Raw genomic sequence first — 20,515 nt, forward strand, 5'->3', positions numbered from 1 at the left:
AAACCGAATCCAAGAAAAGTTCTCCATGGTTCAAGCTTCTGTACAAATGAACCCATACCCGATTTACATCTAGTGATTGCCATTTATCCGCTAAATTCTGTTAGATGAGCCTTGGTTGTTTCATTCCATCGCCACCATCTCTTTGGTTGATCATATGCTTTCACTTGGTTGTTTTTCCTTTCCTGAGGAACCGCAGCAATGAGTGGTTTTATTAGCCAGCCTCTTGACCATTACATGTTTTGAGTAGTTCCACCATTGCCGGAACCAGTTGCTACCCTTTATACCACTCGTTCCTCTAGGATGATTCACCTTTAAGCTCTTTTCTGACTCGTAAAATATGAAAAGATTGCCGAGTATTTTTCCCTTTTTGACTCGTTAAAGAGAATAAAAATGGAGGTCTGCTTTTAGCTCTTTTCTGACCGTCTAAAGACGAAAAGATTGCCGAGTTTTTCCTCTTGACTCGTTAAATGTAAATGAGAGGTGGTCGTCTTTAAACCCTTTTCCGACCGTGTAAAAATGAAAAGATCGTCGGACCCTTGTCGTTTCAGGTTTGTTAACAGTTACGAAGCGGCATGCTTTCGATCACTTTTTTACTTTTTCAAGTCGAAATCACTACTCATGAAAAGTACTCCTCGATCGTAATGGTCGGGCGGTTCTTTCGAACATTTTTTTATACTTTTTCGGGCTCGAGAGACACAACTTTACAAAAAAGGACACCCTTGGAGTTTCCTTTTCTGTTGTCTTTTCAAACTCTCTAACATGAAAAGACGCCGAGTTTTCCTCTATCAGACTCATTAAAAATTGATGACATTGGATTCCGTCGAAATGAGGCTTACAAGCATATGCTATCCCCGTCAAGCTTGTTGATAAAAATAACTGGGGTACTCGCCAAAAATGGTGGGGAAAATGGAACCACAATTATTGTCGTGTCGGCAGTATGTCACTCTTGAACATGGCACTTGTCTGCATTTGTGTCTGGGTGGGGACATCTCATCTTGTTTTTACAGTTGCCTCCGTGGGTTTGGGTTATCCTATTTGACCTCTCATCTTCTCATTACCTCGTCACCATGACCCTTGATCATTTGATTTCAAATACTGCCAAGTCCACTGTTGTGCCGCCAATATGTTCAAGAGAAGTTGACCGCCAATATGTTCAAGAGAAGTTGACCTCTGTAGAATACTTAACCTCCCTCTGATACCTCACACAAAACATCTTATCCTTCTTGGTCTCGTGTCGATGATGTGGGAAACATTATGGCCCACCTTCAATCAAGGTCACTTCCTGTCGACTTCAGCTCATTATCCAGGAAGTTGACCCAGAGACTCCCTTCAGGTGACTTGGAGCCTGCATGCCTCAATGGTAGGTTCTTCATGTTCGACACGAGGTTTTCATCATTGGCCTCTGATCGAATGATTCTATGCATGTTCGACACCAGCTGACTGATTCGCATGTTGTAGATTGTACCTATAGTGCCTTGAGGACCATTGTCATTATCGGTGGTACCTCTCGGGTCTATTAACAGTTTTCATTATTGATTGGTAATCAGACGATGTTCTTGCATGTTCGAATTTGACCCCCATATTCGCATGCTTGAACTTGTACTTTTTTCGGGTCGAGATGGAGTGCAAGACCCTGGATTTTGTCTGTTGTGATCCAGGTTGTGATTTTGTGGATTATTATGATCATTACATGACTCATTCACTGGATGGCTATGACCATGCCTGAGTCTACTTATCGATCCTTACTGGATGGTTGCGCCCATACCACATGCGTCATGTACTTGAGATATCAGTTGTACTTCTTCATGCAGGTTCTCCGGCGGCAGTGTTTTCAGTTGGGCATGTTCTTGTAAAGAATTTCACCCCTCTCTCTCTCTCGGCTTCATGCTTTAGGGGGCATCTGTTACACAGTAATTTCTCACCATCCCTGTTACCCCTTCTCACGCACATTGGAGGACTTATTCCGCGACCTGTGAGAAGTGACATATCCTGAAAACACTTGCATTGTATCCCCTTGAGTATGTATTTCATATTCCCTAAAGACACCTTCTGCAAAATACCCATAAAAATAGCCCTTTTTCCATTGGCGCAGTTCCACTGTGTATCACTCACGCCAATGGGGGAAATCCTCCAAAGAGGGCACGCCAGCTGGCGCTCTGTCTCAGAGTCGCACTCGCGCCAGCCCAGTTGGGTAAAGTTTTTAACAAACAAACTTACGAAGGTTCTTCCTAACCTATTCATGAACTGATTCCATCTTGAGTTAGTTCAGTTGGGCTTCGAATCTCCATGGAAGAGAAGTAGTTCTCCACCTCTCATGGAAGCTTCTTAGTGATAAAGCCAATCCCATGAATCTTGTGGATGGCCGTTATAGACATTTTTGTGCCTTACAGCTATAAGCATGAAATGTCCATGAACCAAGGGATCCTAAGTCCCTAAAGATGTTGTTCCAGCTCCTAAAGAAACAAGGTCAACAAATTACAACTTCTCCCAGAAGCTCTCCACCAGAAACTGCTCAAAACTAGTCAAATCAGGATCAATTCAGAAGCTCCACTAGCTTGTTGTGGGGAAAAGTATCCGATGCAGATGACCCTATCCCTACTCTAAAGGTGACAGTCTTTAGCAACAACTGAAAGTAAAGTTTTGATGATTTCCTTTATGAAAGTACAGAGAGAATGAAGAAAGATTAACCAACCTGGTGTCTTTCGCTTAGTCGATCCTTGTCCTCTCTCTTTGTCTCTTGTTCCCAGCTCCTTGCTCTCTTTGCCGGTCCAGCTACACACAGATCCTGCACAAAACAAGAGAGCAAACTACAAGATACAAGTACTCATAACTGATACATGGATTAGAGTGAATCAAATATACATGTAAATACAATACATCAATGCAATACAAGTATATAGGAGAACATGCAAAACTTTATTGATAGAAGTAACAGGGTTCTGAGAAGGTTACAACCAATGATGGCTCCAATCCAGCAGCACCTCCCCAGCAGCAAGAACTCTCCTCTTCACCTCTAGTAAAACAATCACCCAATAGCTCTAACTGTAAACCAACAGCACCTCCTTGCTTTACACAAAATTCCAGCCTCCTTAGACCTCATAGAAGAGCTCTATATATAGGATAGAAGAAGAAAGGATGAGTCAGCTTGAGACTGACATAAAGCTGCCTTGTGTCCTCTCCCTCTTCAGTTAAACTTCAGTTCTTGAGTCCACTTGGAGATCCTTGCTTACACATGGAGATCAAGTACCTCTTACTCATCACAGGGCGAATCCCTTGAACCAAGTGTCAGTTTGGAAGCTTCCTGGGCAATTGACACCTTGCAGAATGACTGTGCCACTTGGCCAATCTCGCCCAGCGCAGGTAGCCTTCATTAGATTTGACTTTCAGCGCAGGTACAAGGAGGAGCAGTTGCATTCCAGCGCAGATGCTCAGTGGAGCAGCTGACATGATCCAAAAATAGCCTGTTTTTGAGTGTTTTCAGGTGGAGAACTGATGGGAAGTGCTGTGGTTTGCTGACCTTGTTCTTCTAGGGGTAAGAACAACATGTTTAGGGACTGAGGATCCCTGTAATTATTGAAATTTCATGCTCCATGCTGCGAGGCACAAAAATGTCTATAACAGTTGCCCCCTAAAGTATGAGGCCGTTTATCGGGTGAAATGCTTTATCTAGAGGGTCTGAAGTTCATTCCAGTGCTGAGGAGGCGCCCCGTAATACAATACAATACAATACATTATTTTTCATTTTGTTTTCATGATCTAGCTGAGGCGGGCATTCCCATGCTCAGCTTTATAAATACATTTTGGTACATAGAACAGACGATCGTCTGATGGTAGACTGATAATTCTCTGCTGAAATTATCATCCTTTGAGTAGGATGATCATCTGCTGCAATGATGTACATGACAAATGCTTTTATATTTCCTGAATATGTATCGCAGCCTGGATGGATGAAACTAGATCCGGGGTCTTCAAACTCGTTCGATCTTCACTCTAAGTACAAGTCGATCCATGTGAGAATTTCGCTGAAGTCGAACATGGAAAGACATCGCTTGATTACCGGTCAATGATGAAACCGTTAACAAGCGCGAGAGGAATCACCGATAATGATAATGACCCTCAAGGTACTGCAGTACAATTCACGTGGCGTGAATAAAGGACTTGGCGTCGAACGCCACGCAAAATCTTCTGGTCGAAGGTCATTGATGTATACCTGTCGCCGGAAGTGAGAAACTTGCCATTGAGGCATGCAAGCTTCAAAGTACTGATGGGGTTGTTCCTAGATCAACTTCTTGGATAATGAGCTGAAGTCGACAAGAAGCGATCCGTCAAAGGAGGGCCTTAATGAATCCCACATCAATGACACGGAACGGAGCTAATGATTTTAGTGGAGGTGAAAACAAACTGTGATATATGATTCAGGGTGGCGATCATGAATGGATGAAGGATAATGTATGGCAGTGGATGGGACACGGTTGACACTTTCAGAATGACCTCTCTTGAACATATAACGACACTGATGCGATGGATCGGTAGCATTACCCCAAAATGTGGATGGTTTGGCGGAGACCATGGTGATGAGACCGGTGAATGAAACAACCCAACCCGATGTGGTACGGAAGAAAAGTGTCATGTTCAAGAGCGACTTGCTACCATTAAGCTTCGATGTTCTCCCAATTTTTCCCCAGTCATTGCTGACCAGTACCTCTTTATTTTTGTCAAGCTTGAGGAGGATAACATATGCTTGTTCTATAACCTGCCCTTCGGGCAAGCCCATCGCTATGTTTTAACGAGCCTAGCGATAGGGAAACTCGTTCTCGTCTAAAGACAAGTTTGTCACTATTTAATCATTTTAACGAGTCTAACGACAAGGAAAACTCGGTCCTTTTCATTTTTAGAGAGTCTGAAAAGGTACGAAAAGTTAACTCCAAAATTCCTTTTTCGTCATCTAATCCCTTAAGTCCGAAAAAGTTTAAAACAATACAGAAGGGATGAATTTTCGGTTGCTTTAACGAGCCGAACAAACAAGCGCTCGATCTTTTTGTGCAATAATCCCTCAGGTCCAAAAAGATTAAAATTTAGAGGAGGGATAGCTTTCCGGTCGCTTTAACGAGCTGGAAGGCCAAAACTCGGCAAACTTTTCATATTTTACGAGTCAGTGAAAAGAGCTCAAAGAAGACTCGTCTTTTGAGGAACGAGTGATGAACAGGGATAGCAGCAGATTCCAGGTACAGGTTGGGATTCTCCAATCACGGCAGTGTCACAAGGATGGCTAAGTGAAATCACTCTTCGCAGCTGTTCCTCAAAATGGGTAAACGAACATATGGAGGTGATCGATTGGCCAAATGAACGGATGGAGGTGATGGCATATAAACACGACCAAGGGCTTTTAATATGGCTTTCAAAGGTTACATTTCTCGAGGTTGTTTACCGGTTCATTTTTTCTGGGTGAGCTTGAACTGCTAGGGAAAGATTGCTCACAATTTACGTTTATTTTTTAACGAGCATGAACTTCTGCACAAAAACTGCTCGAATCTTGCGTTTATTTTTTAACGAGCATGAACATTGCTAAAACTGCTCGATTATGCATGCCCCCAGCATCATAATAACGCATGTCAAAGGAAGGTGCCCCCCAAGCTTCATTGCATTCAACTTGGTGATTGGAATGAAGGTTTACCTTTGAATTTTGAAAAGGGGATTTGTTTCATTTTTTAATGAGGTTGACATAGTAAAAGAACTATCCTCATGACTCCTTGTTTCATTTTTTAACGAGGTTGACACGAGATAAGAACCGTCCTCGGAGCCGACAAAATATCTAGGAGTCTTCCGAATCCAACCAGAAGATTGGATTAGATTTCATTTTGTAGGTTTCCACCGTGGCCACTCCCGCCAGATTACTTGGAGGCGGTAGGGCGAAAGTACCCATTAAGGCAGGGTCTTTTAGGAGACCTACTCCGATATTTTGGAGCAAATGATTCCTTCCATGGATCATTGGAATGCTTCCTGTAACTTGTGAACTGTCGTGGAGAAAAGTTTGTTGGTCAACGATTGTAATTCCCCCTTGGAAGGGGAATGCAATCTTCCTGAAGTAGGTCGACACAACTGCGGCCATGGCATAGATCCATGGTCTTCCAAGTAGGATGTTATAGTCAAGATTGCCATCGATGACTTCAACATCTATTTCTACTGTTTTGCCCCCTAGTTCAACTCTCAAGTTACTAAGGATACCGTAAGGGGTATATGTCCTTCCGTCGAATGCTTTTAATGTTGTTGATGATCGCGTCAAGGTTGGAGATCCTAAAGTTTTCCAGCAACTCATCGACATAATACATGTCGATGCCCCCTCATCAATAATTGTTCGATGAACAGTTTTGTTGAGGGCTTTCACTTGGATGAGGAAAGCTAGTTGAGCTGGTAACTGAGGATCATATCCTTTGTGATCAAAGGATACAAGATTGGAATCTTTAGGATCCACCCCACCAATTGCTGATAACAATGCCTGCCTTTGGGATGGGCAATGTTGTAGTACTTCAAGAGTCGACATAGCAGATGGCGATTGCGCCAAATCTTCCACTATATTATAATGTTGTGCCGCTCTGGCACGAGGATTAAATGTCGACTTGTGTACTACTCCCTTTGGCGGTTTTATTGTTAATTCATGTGTGATGGGGGGTACAACTTCTGCCGAAGTTGTTGTCGAACTGCTAGGTTGATCTTTACCTTTATTGTTCGACACCTGTGGATTCCCGTAATCTTTGTTCCTTGTCGAAATTAAAGCATCATCCTGTTGCTTCGATATCGATAACATAAGCACTTGCGACGGTGAAGCATTTCCACTACCAACCAGATTTTTTCCTCGATCGGGAAACGGATCAGTTAACACAGCTGGAGTTTGCGAACTCTTTAAGAATCTTTTTAGATCAGCTTTGTATGGACATTCTCTCGTCCAGTGATCCTCATCACATATCTGACACCCATAAGGTGGTTTCCTATCTCGAGGAGGGCTTGAAGAAGTTTTTCGAGGAGATGACTCTCCTTGTTTCTTCTTCTTCCCTTTGTTTTGATTCTTCTTGCTTCCTGGTTGATTGGAGTTTTTGCCTTTATCCGTAGATACAGCATTTACCTCCGAAGCAAGAATCTCTTGATTTGCTTTTTGATTCGAAGTCTTACGGGCTTTCTTATTTGAATCCCTTGTCGACTTAGCGTTTGCAGTTCCAATCACGCCATCACCGGCATGAGAGTCACTATTCGATCCGGGAGGAGGAGGGATTGAAAATTCCGGTCTGGGGGCATCAGGTATCTTATCATAGAGCGTGCCCGACTGAGTATACACTAAGTCCAAATATTGAGGACGAGCAATCACTTGCTCTTCTGTTACGACACCTCCCTTGGCCACATCTTCTGTTATTGCCGGCAGAAGCGATTTTATAAACCACTCAGCTAATAGCTGATCTGGAACATAGGTTTTTACCATTCTGCGACGACAACGCCACTCATGTATATGATCAGATATATGTGTGGCAGTTGTCTGCTTGAAATTGGTCAAGATCTCTGTCCCAGTTTCGTACCTTATAGGTAACTGAAAGTGTGTTAAGAAAGTCGTGGCTAGGGAACTAAAATTGTCGAAAGAGGCTCTAGGTAATTCAATATACCATTTGGCCACCGGACCAGTCAATGTCCTCTGGAAAAGACGAAGTCTTATCGAATCATCATTCAAGGTATTCGACGAACACCACAGATGGAATGTCATCACATGATTCGACGGGTCTTCGCCCGGATTTCCATTGAATTTAGGAATGTCCGAAGGAAGTTTGTGAGGAATTGTTGGCCACCAATGGGCATAGGCGATTGGATCGTTCGTCAATCGATGTAAATCTGGTAATTCTAAGGTCGCCACGAATGGCAACTGCTGATTCAGGTTTGGCGAGGCGTACCCAGGATATGATGGAATCGCCTGAGCAGTAGGTCTTTGCACACCAGTATAATGCAACTGATGTTGATATGACTGATATGGTTGGTGGGCTTGGCCACTGTAAAGTGGTTGGTTTAACCCATTCTGAATATAGGGTTGCCCACTATTTGCAAAGATCTGTTGCTCAGACCCCTGGTACACCTGTTGAAACTGAGGTTGTTGGTATTGCACCATCCATGGTTGTGAAGCCATGTTTTGTTGTGCGACACTAACCGACGGACCAAGACGCGGGGTTATGGTTCCCGTTTGTATCTGTGTCGTCCCGGCAGTTGGCGATTGTGGTTGTGTTGCAGGGTCAATAGGCTGTTGCATTACAACTTGGGGTTGACATACAATAGGCATCGATTGAACTTGCGACACGGTTACAATTGCTGGCGTCGTCGGGATACTAGACATAGGTACACATTGTTGCATGGAATATACAACTCTTGGTTGTTGGGGTAACATAGGTACCCAACCACTCGTCGTTACTTCAGTCAAGCCTGAATGTGGTTGAAAACTGCCGTATGGGTATCCCCCCGAAAGGGGAAGTGAAAGGGCATATTGCCCCCCATACGGTAACAATCCGGAGCTCAAGGGTATAGATGGCCTTTGAGGACTGGATGGCCCAAACTGATTCCCAAAGGGATCAATTTGTCTCGTTTCAACATAAGAATTACCGGGTATTATACCGGAAGAACAAACTGGAACAGACCAAGTTGTCATAATAGTCCCTGGGTGGACTCCTTCTAGCTGATGAGAGCTAGTCGGGACGGCTGGTATGCCGGCAAACATCGTCGGATTGGCAGCAGGAGCTTCTGCTGTCGCTGTGTCGTTTGGCACAGTTCTAGATGTCGACGGTTGTTCAGACATTTTAAGTCTATCCAATAAACTTCCTAACGATTCTTCAGGAACTTCTGGTGGTGATAGACAAACTTCTGATGCAGAAGGAAAAAGAGGGGTACCTACTCCAAAATGAATTGGAGTATTTGCTTGCTGGTCCTCTACGATTTCCTCTATTGCAATCAGACTAGGAGGAAGAGGAAGACCGTCAGGTCCGTAAAAGATTTCTGGTGCCGAAGAAGGGGCTGCTTCGACAGCGACAGTCGTTTGAACAACAAGACTCTGTGGACCGGTTTCAGATGGAACTGGTTCAGTTATGCAAGTACTTGTCTTCAGACTAGGATCAGTACCACTGTCCTTCTGTTGCTGTTGAACTTCTTCAATAGAGGCAGGGGTTCCAGAAATATTGGGAGTGACCAGAATCTCAGATGTTGTTGGAACTTCCGTTCTAACTTTAAAAGGAGATTTTGACCTGGTCAAGCGAGTTCGTTTCGTCCGTACTACTCTCGGTTCCGGAGACAAAGGCGGTTGACTCGCAAGCCTCCCTGAACGACGGGGTTTTAATTGACTTTCCTCCACGGTTGCGGATTACTTGATCAACTAAAATACAAAAAGGGGAATTATGTTTCCGTATTGAATGAATTTTATTAGACGCTTTTAGACACAACTTTGCTTTTTCATGTTTTAAGAGTCGAGAAAAAGCTAAAGATGACTCTAGTCGCCTTCGATGTATTAACGAGCCCGAAGTGACAAATGCTCGGTTGGACCTTTTCAGTTATAGAGTTTGAAAAAGGCCAAAAGAAACTGCTCTGGAGATCTAGGCAGAGGGTGTGCCAAACCTTTCGCGAAACCACATAATACGTTTTACGGTACGGGTGGTCGATCTTCGTGAATGCTGTGTTCACTGCATCGCGATGAGTAGGGCGGTCAACACGGCTTCCTAAGGATAAAGGATAAAAGCCTATAGGGGTCTCCCAATATACGCGACGGTACGCGGGAGCTCAAGTCCGTATTAGTGCCACCGACTCTCAGGAGGAATCACCCACCTTCGTAGAGATCGACAGTCACTACGTTTAACGACGCCGGAACACGTCTCTACCTAGACCTCTACTGTGAGCGTTATGTTACAATGCGTTTTTAGATTCATTCAATATATTTTAAGTTGATCTTGTTTATCAGTTTGTCTTTCAGGATCACCACGAGATGTATTGGTACACATTCCTAAATGCAGCTAAAATGATAAGCAAGCTTTCACAATCTTTTTAGCTTTGAAAATCCTAACTACTGAGGGGAGAGAAAAACAATATCTTTCCACACAGAGCACAAAGCACAAACTAATGCACTTTCTCCTAGATCAGACACACAAACTTATCAAAAATGCAAATGCAAGATGCATGTATTTCTTTTCTTTTCCCTTAATGTTGATGTAGACAAAATGAAATTGTTGTATAATTTTCGAATTCAATTTGAAGTGTAAACAAACAAGTTTCGTCTAACATGAAAAGACACCTTACAGGTACTTGTTTTAACACTAAAAATATACGAATTCAAACCATAAGATGAAAAACAAACAAACTCAAACAGCCATGAACAGTAATAAAACTAGCTCTTAAGATCACAAAGACACTTTTACAGTTCAGGATCTAAGAGGTCACAACTATACTGGTTCGCTTTTCACAATGGGAAACTGTAACTGAAACAAGAAATACTGAAAGAACATTCACAGTTTCATCACACAACTGAGGCGGAATAATGTCAAGGAGAATGGTTTACAGCAAATACAATGACCAGCAAGCAATCAGCAAAAAATCAGTGAAAACAGGGCCAAGACACAATGGGAAAACTGAGCAAGGCAAAGGCTAACTGGACTAGCGCAGGCTCTGGTCTGTCAGTTTGACTCTCAGTGCAGTTCCCGAAGGGAGCACCTGCGCTGTAATGCAGACTGCCTGTGGACAGCCTGCTCTGGGACACGAGAGTTGCGTCTACAAAGTTTTCCGGGTCATAAAAAGCTCAAAAATGCACTGTTTTTGCTGAAATAAAAAGCTATAGGTCAAGTACAGGATAAGGGATGATCAAGAGGATGAAAAGCTATCACAAAGAGTAAAGAGTCTTTTGTAGATAAGCTCTTCAAATCTTGAATTTGCTCAGTAAATGAGCAAGAGTAGCAGACCCTCTACTTCGCTTTTGATATAGTCAAAAGCTTTTCGATTTGGTACTCTTTTCTTCAAGAAATGAATAGCAAAATACTACAAACACCAACAATATACTAGGCTCCCCAGCGGAGTCGCCAGTTTGTTGTGGGGAAAAGTATCCGATGCGGATGACCCTATCCCTACTCTAAAGGTGACAGTCTTTAGCAACAACTGAAAGTAAAGTTTTGATGATTTCCTTTATGAAAGTACAGAGAGAATGAAGAAAGATTAACCAACCTGGTGTCTTTCGCTTAGTCGATCCTTGTCCTCTCTCTTTGTCTCTTGTTCCCAGCTCCTTGCTCTCTTTGCCGGTCCAGCTACACACAGATCCTGCACAAAACAAGAGAGCAAACTACAAGATACAAGTACTCATAACTGATACATGGATTAGAGTGAATCAAATATACATGTAAATACAATACATCAATGCAATACAAGTATATAGGAGAACATGCAAAACTTTATTGATAGAAGTAACAGGGTTCTGAGAAGGTTACAACCAATGATGGCTCCAGTCCAGCAGCACCTCCCCAGCAGCAAGAACTCTCCTCTTCACCTCTAGTAAAACAATCACCCAATAGCTCTAACTGTAAACCAACAGCACCTCCTTGCTTTACACAAAATTCCAGCCTCCTTAGACCTCATAGAAGAGCTCTATATATAGGATAGAAGAAGAAAGGATGAGTCAGCTTGAGACTGACATAAAGCTGCCTTGTGTCCTCTCCCTCTTCAGTTAAACTTCAGTTCTTGAGTCCACTTGGAGATCCTTGCTTACACATGGAGATCAAGTACCTCTTACTCATCACAGGGCGAATCCCTTGAACCAAGTGTCAGTTTGGAAGCTTCCTGGGCAATTGACACCTTGCAGAATGACTGTGCCACTTGGCCAATCTCGCCCAGCGCAGGTAGCCTTCATTAGATTTGACTTTCAGCGCAGGTACAAGGAGGAGCAGTTGCATTCCAGCGCAGATGCTCAGTGGAGCAGCTGACATGATCCAAAAATAGCCTGTTTTTGAGTGTTTTCAGGTGGAGAACTGATGGGAAGTGCTGTTGTTTGCTGACCTTGTTCTTCTAGGGGTAAGAACAACATGTTTAGGGACTGAGGATCCCTGTAATTATTGACATTTCATGCTCCATGCTGCGAGGCACAAAAATGTCTATAACAGTTGCCCCCTAAAGTATGAGGCCGTTTATCGGGTGAAATGCTTTATCTAGAGGGTCCGAAGTTCATTCCAGTGCTGAGGAGGCGCCCCGTAATACAATACAATACAATACATTATTTTTCATTTTGTTTTCATGATCTAGCTGAGGCGGGCATTCCCATGCTCAGCTTTATAAATACATTTTGGTACATAGAACAGATGATCGTCTGATGGTAGACTGATAATTCTCTGCTGAAATTATCATCCTTTGAGTAGGATGATCATCTGCTGCAATGATGTACATGACAAATGCTTTTATATTTCCTGAATATGTATCGCAGCCCGGATGGATGAAACTAGATCCGGGGTCTTCAAACTCGTTCGATCTTCACTCTAAGTACAAGTCGATCCATGTGAGAATTTCGCTGAAGTCGAACATGGAAAGACATCGCTTGATTACCGGTCAATGATGAAACCGTTAACAAGCGTGAGAGGAATCACCGATAATGATAATGACCCTCAAGGTACTGCAGTACAATTCACGTGGCGTGAATAAAGGACTTGGCGTCGAACGCCACGCAAAATCTTCTGGTCGAAGGTCATTGATGTATACCTGTCGCCGGAAGTGAGAAACTTGCCATTGAGGCATGCAAGCTTCAAAGTACTGATGGGGTTGTTCCTAGATCAACTTCTTGGATAATGAGCTGAAGTCGACAAGAAGCGATCCGTCAAAGGAGGGCCTTAATGAATCCCACATCAATGACACGGAACGGAGCTAATGATTTTAGTGGAGGTGAAAACAAACTGTGATATATGATTCAGGGTGGCGATCATGAATGGATGAAGGATAATGTATGGCAGTGGATGGGACACGGTTGACACTTTCAGAATGACCTCTCTTGAACATATAACGACACTGATGCGATGGATCGGTAGCATTACCCCAAAATGTGGATGGTTTGGCGGAGACCATGGTGATGAGACCGGTGAATGAAACAACCCAACCCGATGTGGTACGGAAGAAAAGTGTCATGTTCAAGAGCGACTTGCTACCATTAAGCTTCGATGTTCTCCCAATTTTTCCCCAGTCATTGCTGACCAGTACCTCTTTATTTTTGTCAAGCTTGAGGAGGATAACATATGCTTGTTCTATAACCTGCCCTTCGGGCAAGCCCATCGCTATGTTTTAACGAGCCTAGCGATAGGGAAACTCGTTCTCGTCTAAAGACAAGTTTGTCACTATTTAATCATTTTAACGAGTCTAACGACAAGGAAAACTCGGTCCTTTTCATTTTTAGAGAGTCTGAAAAGGTACGAAAAGTTAACTCCAAAATTCCTTTTTTGTCATCTAATCCCTTAAGTCCGAAAAAGTTTAAAACAATACAGAAGGGATGAATTTTCGGTTGCTTTAACGAGCCGAACAAACAAGCACTCGATCTTTTTGTGCAATAATCCCTCAGGTCCAAAAAGATTAAAATTTAGAGGAGGGATAGCTTTCCGGTCGCTTTAACGAGCTGGAAGGCCAAAACTCGGCAAACTTTTCATATTTTACGAGTCAGTGAAAAGAGCTCAAAGAAGACTCGTCTTTTGAGGAACGAGTGATGAACAGCGATAGCAGCAGATTCCAGGTACAGGTTGGGATTCTCCAATCACGGCAGTGTCACAAGGATGGCTAAGTGAAATCACTCTTCGCAGCTGTTCCTCAAAATGGGTAAACGAACATATGGAGGTGAACGATTGGCCAAATGAACGGATGGAGGTGATGGCATATAAACACGACCAAGGGCTTTTAATATGGCTTTCAAAGGTTACATTTCTCGAGGTTGTTTACCGGTTCATTTTTTCTGGGTGAGCTTGAACTGCTAGGGAAATATTGCTCACAATTTACGTTTATTTTTTAACGAGCATGAACTTCTGCACAAAAACTGCTCGAATCTTGCGTTTATTTTTTAACGAGCATGAACATTGCTAAAACTGCTCGATTATGCATGCCCCCAGCATCATAATAACGCATGTCAAAGGAAGGTGCCCCCCAAGCTTCATTGCATTCAACTTGGTGATTGGAATGAAGGTTTACCTTTGAATTTTGAAAAGGGGATTTGTTTCATTTTTTAATGAGGTTGACATAGTAAAAGAACTATCCTCATGACTCCTTGTTTCATTTTTTAACGAGGTTGACATGAGATAAGAACCGTCCTCGGAGCTGACAAAATATCTAGGAGTCTTCCGAATCCAACCAAAAGATTGGATTAGATTTCATTTTGTAGGTTTCCACCGTGGCCACTCCCGCCAGATTACTTGGAGGCGGTAGGGCGAAAGTACCCATTAAGGCAGGGTCTTTTAGGAGACCTACTCCGATATTTTGGAGCAAATGATTCCTTCCATGGATCATTGGAATGCTTCCTGTAACTTGTGAACTGTCGTGGAGAAAAGTTTGTTGGTCAACGATTGTAATTCCCCCTTGGAAGGGGAATGCAATCTTCTTGAAGTAGGTCGACACAACTGCGGCCATGGCATAGATCCATGGTCTTCCAAGTAGGATGTTATAGTCAAGATTGCCATCGATGACTTCAACATCTATTTCTACTGTTTTGCCCCCTAGTTCAACTCTCAAGTTACTAAGGATACCGTAAGGGGTATATGTCCTTCCGTCGAATGCTTTTAATGTTGTTGATGATCGCGTCAAGGTTGGAGATCCTAAAGTTTTCCAGCAACTCATCGACATAATACATGTCGATGCCCCCTCATCAATAATTGTTCGATGAACAGTTTTGTTGAGGGCTTTCACTTGGATGAGGAAAGCTAGTTGAGCTGGTAACTGAGGATCATATCCTTTGTGATCAAAGGATACAAGATTGGAATCTTTAGGATCCACCCCACCAATTGCTGATAACAATGCCTGCCTTTGGGATGGGCAATGTTGTAGTACTTCAAGAGTCGACATAGCAGATGGCGATTGCGCCAAATCTTCCACTATATTATAATGTTGTGCCGCTCTGGCACGAGGATTAAATGTCGACTTGTGTACTACTCCCTTTGGCGGTTTTATTGTTAATTCATGTGTGATGGGGGGTACAACTTCTGTCGAAGTTGTTGTCGAACTGCTAGGTTGATCTTTACCTTTATTGTTCGACACCTGTGGATTCCCGTAATCTTTGTTCCTTGTCGAAATTAAAGCATCATCCTGTTGCTTCGATATCGATAACATAAGCACTTGCGATGGTGAAGCATTTCCACTACCTGACATGATCCAAAAATAGCCTGTTTTTGAGTGTTTTCAGGTGGAGAACTGATGGGAAGTGCTGTGGTTTGCTGACCTTGTTCTTCTAGGGGTAAGAACAACATGTTTAGGGACTGAGGATCCCTGTAATTATTGACATTTCATGCTCCATGCTGCGAGGCACAAAAATGTCTATAACATAGCTGCCTACGTTACAAAGCACCCAAATACACTGGCTAGGTGCGTTGCAATGCAGGTGAATGCACTACCAAGGTGCGTTGAGCGGGAAATGACAAATGGTAAAGTCATTCAACGAGGTGGAAAGACAATGGAAGCTTCCAGAATCTTCTCCAATGACACTTGCCTCACTGAATTGGACCAGTGATGAGTAAGAGGCTCTCAGTCTCCAAGTGGAAGCAAGAACTGACAGAGAGAAGCCACAAGTCAAAACATAAGATGACTCATCCTCTCTGCTTACATCTATATATGGATCCCTCATCCCAGAGATCCAGAGGCTGGAATTTCGTACTTTGCAGAGAATTGCTGTTGGTTTTAGATTGAGATTAGTGCATTGGGTGATTTATGCTTTGTTGGAGGTGAGGAAGGGATTCCTTTGTTGGGAGGTAGATGCTGGATCGGGACTCACTTGGTTGTATCTCCTCCTGGATCTTCTTATCATATCAATAAAACTATTTGAGTTTCTCCTATATGCTGTGTATCAATGATGCTTTGTTATATTTGCATGTTTAGCTTAAATCTGATCCTAAGCTATTTATGAATGTAAATGTATGTCTTTGTGTAGTTTTCCTCTTTTGTGATCTTGCAGGAACTTGGTGAAGCTGAGTAAGAAAGGGAGCAGGTAGCGGGAAGCGAACAAAGAGGAGAGTGATTGGATCAACAAACTAGCGAAAGACACAAGTTAGTTACATCCTTCCTCTTCGTTTACATTTCATAAAGAAGAATACAAAAGTAGTTTTCCTTGTTTGTTGCTAAGGCACTGTCACACCTTAGAGTGGGATAGGGGCGTTCTCAATAGATACTTTTCCCAACAACAAATTGGCGACTCCGTTGGGGAGCGTATCTAGTTAGTTTATTTGTGTTTCTATTGTTGTTCATCTCATAAATTCAGGAGTGGCGAATCAAACTGCATTTGCCATTTACAGATGCAAAGTAGAGATCTACTACTCTAGTTCATTTACTGGGCCTGTTTATGGTCTGAACAGTTGACTCACAAATGATCTGACAGCCCTTTGTGATAGCTCTTATTCCTCCTTTAAATCATCCCTCTGATTGTACCTTACTGATTTCTTTTATCCGGCCAAAAAAACCATAGATTAAACTACAAACCGTGACCCAGAACCCAGAGAAAATTCTCGTTTCTGCTTCAGCGCAGGCTCTATGAAGAGGTTCTTTATTTCAACGCAGGTCCCGAGAGGGGTACCTGCGTTGCAATTCAGTTTCTCTGTGAAACAGGTGCGTTGATCAGTCTTTTCCCTGTGCAGCTGAGGTTCTTTGCTTCTTTTTGTTTAGTTTTATCTCTGTTTTTTGCAGCCTGTTATCAGTGTGTGTACCTATCTAAAAACCCCTTTTCTTTGCCTTAATTCCGCCTCAGTTGTATAAAAGAAACTGTATTTGTTTTTGTGTATTTGTTACGTCATTTACAGTTTCCCATTGCAAAAGTAAACTGATCATACTGTCGCCCTTAGATCTAGATCTGTCGTAAGTGTCGTTTTGATCTTAGGAGAAAGTTTATTTGCTGTTGACAGTTGGTTGTGCTTTTATTTTTGCCTTTTGGCTTGAATTTGTGAATTTCTAGTGTCGAAACAAGTGTTTACTTCAAAATCATAAAGTGTCGTAATCGTCTCTACTTTGTTGATTTCGAAAAGAAGCTTGTTTGTGGTTTTCACTCGAAATCGAATTCAAATTTGTACAATAGCTTTCTTTTTAGGCATCAATATTAAGAAAGTGAAAAACAAATACATGCACAAGTGCATTTGCATATTGACAGTTTGTATGGCTTGATTTAGGAAAAGTGCATTTACAGTGTGCTCTTTGCTCTTTGAGAAAAGATTGTGTCTTTCTTTTCCCCTTGTAGTTAGGATTTTCATTGTTGAAAAGAGATAAAAGCTTGCTTATCATCTTTAGACTGCATTTAGGAATTACATCTACATCTCGTGGTGATCCAAAAAGGCAAACTTCTAAGAAAGATCAACCTAAAATAAATTGAATGAACTTAACAACGCTTTGTAACTTAACGCACAACATAGAAGTCTAGGCTAGAGACGTGTTCCGGTGTTGTAAAGCCTGGTAACTGTTGTCCTCACTGTTGGTTGGGTGATTCCTCCACTATGAGACGATAAGTGCCAGTACGGATTGTGCTCCCACGTACCGTCGAGTATATATTGGGAGACCCCTATAGGCATAAAACCTTTATCCATAGGAAGCCGTGTCGGCCGCCCTACTGATCGCAATGCACTGAACACAGCATTCGGGAAGATTGACTGCCCGTACCCTAAAAAGTATTCTGCGGTTTTGCGATTGGTTTGGCACACCCTCTACCTAGATCTCCAGAGCAGTCCCTTTCGTTCCTTTTCAGACTCCTTAACAGAAAAGGTCCATCTGAGCACTTGTCACTTCAGGCTCATTAAAAATCGAAGGAGACTAGAGTCATCTTTTGTTTTTTCTCGACTCTTTAAAATTGAAAAAACAAGTTGTGTCCAAGCGTCGTTAAAATTTATTTTAAACGGAATATTCATACCCTTTTTCCTGCGTTGATCTTTAGGTTGAGAAAATGGAGCCTAGCAACCATGGAATTCCCCTTGGTGGAAATCCTAGTCCCTTCTCCTCTTGGGGAGATGTTGGTGCACCCCATATGGCCACATTGTCGCTTCCAGGACTGACAATTGGCTTGCCAGTTTGGCTCTTCTCAACCAATGTCGTTCAGAACACCACTATTCCTGAACAGTCGAATCAGCAATTAGACGAGTCCAGAGTTTCCCACCCACCTTCTACTTCCTCTAATTCTTCCTCTCTTCCTTCCTCTTCGTCTAACGGGACTGGTAAAGCTAAAAACCAAGTTCCTAAGGAGAAGAAGGAGAAGAAGAAGAAAGAGAAAAAGAAGAAGGAGCCAAAGGCAAATAAGGGAAAACAAGTGTCGTCTAATGAAAATACACACACAGCACCGACCAGACCTAAATCGCCATGTGTCATTTGCAAGGGAGACCACTTTCACAGAGATTGTCCTTGCATCCCTCGAATACTAAGGGACTGGTCTCCCCGTTTGCACAATCTGATGTCATCAACCTCTGATGGCCATGTTGAAAGCACACCGTCAACTAGCGAAAGTGAAGTCCCAGGACAAAAAGGGAGAGCTAGACCTCCCTGTAGACTGTGCGAAGGTGACCATGCCCTCCACCATTGTCCCTTCTTAGACGAAGCTAAAAGAGTTTTGGATGATCGTCCGGTTTCACCGTTACGACTTCCTCCTGGATATAAAAAAATCTTGCCAAGTCCTTCGTTAGTTGAGAATCCAGCTGGCCCGCTCAAGTGGTCGGCTGAAGCGCCTGTCATTGAAGATGAACCAGCTGAACCCATACCCGACGAAAGTCAAAAGGTCGAGGCGGCAGTCGACCCGGTCTTGTCTTTAGAGGATTTATCTTCAAATGACACAGTCACTGAAGAGGATAAGGATGACAACGTCCAAATTCTCTTCATCAACACAGACTCCGACGAACACAGGGGCAATCCACCCATTCCTTTATCGTAGGAAGGAAGTTCGTTAGAGTCATACCCGGCCGTCTACTCGGTCCCACCTCCAAGCAACCTAGTTGTATCCTTCGACTGGAACCAACTAGGCAGACCCCATTTGCCAGCAAGCATACCATTCAGAATTATCATCCAAATATACAGAATGGTCATGGCTGGTACCATCATTGATGAGGGGGCTTCTGTGAGTATCCTTTCCTCTATTGCTTGGAAAGCGCTTAGTTCGCCATCACTTTTGCTTGAAATGAGAAATCTGACAGGCTTTGATAAAGGAACCAGTTGACCTTTAGGGATCCTCCCCAATGTGCCCATAACATTGAAAGGGAACACCGTTCAAATGAACGTGATGGTCATTCAAGGACCCTTGGATTATAACCTACTCCTCGGACGAGACTATATTTATTGCATGGAAGCCATCGTCTCCTCACTCTTTAGAGTAATGTGTTTTCCGCATGAAGGAAGAGTGGTCAAGCTCGTGGACCAGCTTTCATTTCCTAGATCACGCATCGCAAATAGTCATATACCGTCCCTAAATGGTCTCTTCACGCAAGAAATGTCTCAAGTCCCAGTCCGTCCTCCCGATGAGTGCGAGTAATCCGGAAGGATATGACTGAAAACCAGGGGGCATGCGTCCTGGTCTGCTTCGGCAGGAAAACTTTGGGTGTAGAGTAGGTTTCCGCGGGAGAATATGACTAGTCTGTACCCCGTCCGTCAGTGGAAGAGGGGTTATTCTAGAAAACGATTCCCTTGTTAAAGTTATGTGTTTGGCGCTCGTTGTCACTCACCTTTGTCTGCTTCGGTAGGCATCGCCGAGGAAGTGTTTTGTTTGTTGTGCGAATATAACAATCTTTGGGTAACCTGTAAGAGGTAGGTCTTTCCCGATAAAACAAATGTTTTGTCTGCAAATTGAGAGGTAACCTTGAAATCATATTTTATACCTGGGGGCATGCAAACCTTTTGGAGTGCAAGCAAAGGGCGACTATTTATTTTTTTAAATTTTTAGGTCCTCCCTTTAAACCCATAGGCTAACCCTTTAAACTCGTAGGATTAGCCGTCACCTAACTTGCATAAAGAAAGGATGTGGGGCAAAAATCTAAAAGTTGCCGTTTTATATGAGGCATTCTTATCATATGACTGGATTAATCGAGCAGTTTTAGCGCATAGTTCAAGCTCGTTAAAAAATAAACATAAGATCATTCACCTCCATTTGATTGTTTACCCATTTTGAGGAACAGCTGCGAAGAGTGATTTCACTAGCCATCCTTGTGACACTGCCGTGCTTGGAGAATTCCAACCCTTACCTGGAATCAGCTGCTACCCATTTTATCACTCGTTCCTCGAAAGACGAGTCTTCTTTAAGCTCTTTTCATCTGACTTGTAAAATATGAAAAGATTGCCGAGTTTT

The sequence above is a fragment of the Pinus tabuliformis genome, chromosome 4_1, assembly GCF_031772625.1.
Source record: "Pinus tabuliformis cultivar Carrire ecotype Pingquan chromosome 4_1, CPIR1, whole genome shotgun sequence".
NCBI classification, from domain to species: Eukaryota; Viridiplantae; Streptophyta; class Pinopsida; order Pinales; family Pinaceae; genus Pinus; species Pinus tabuliformis.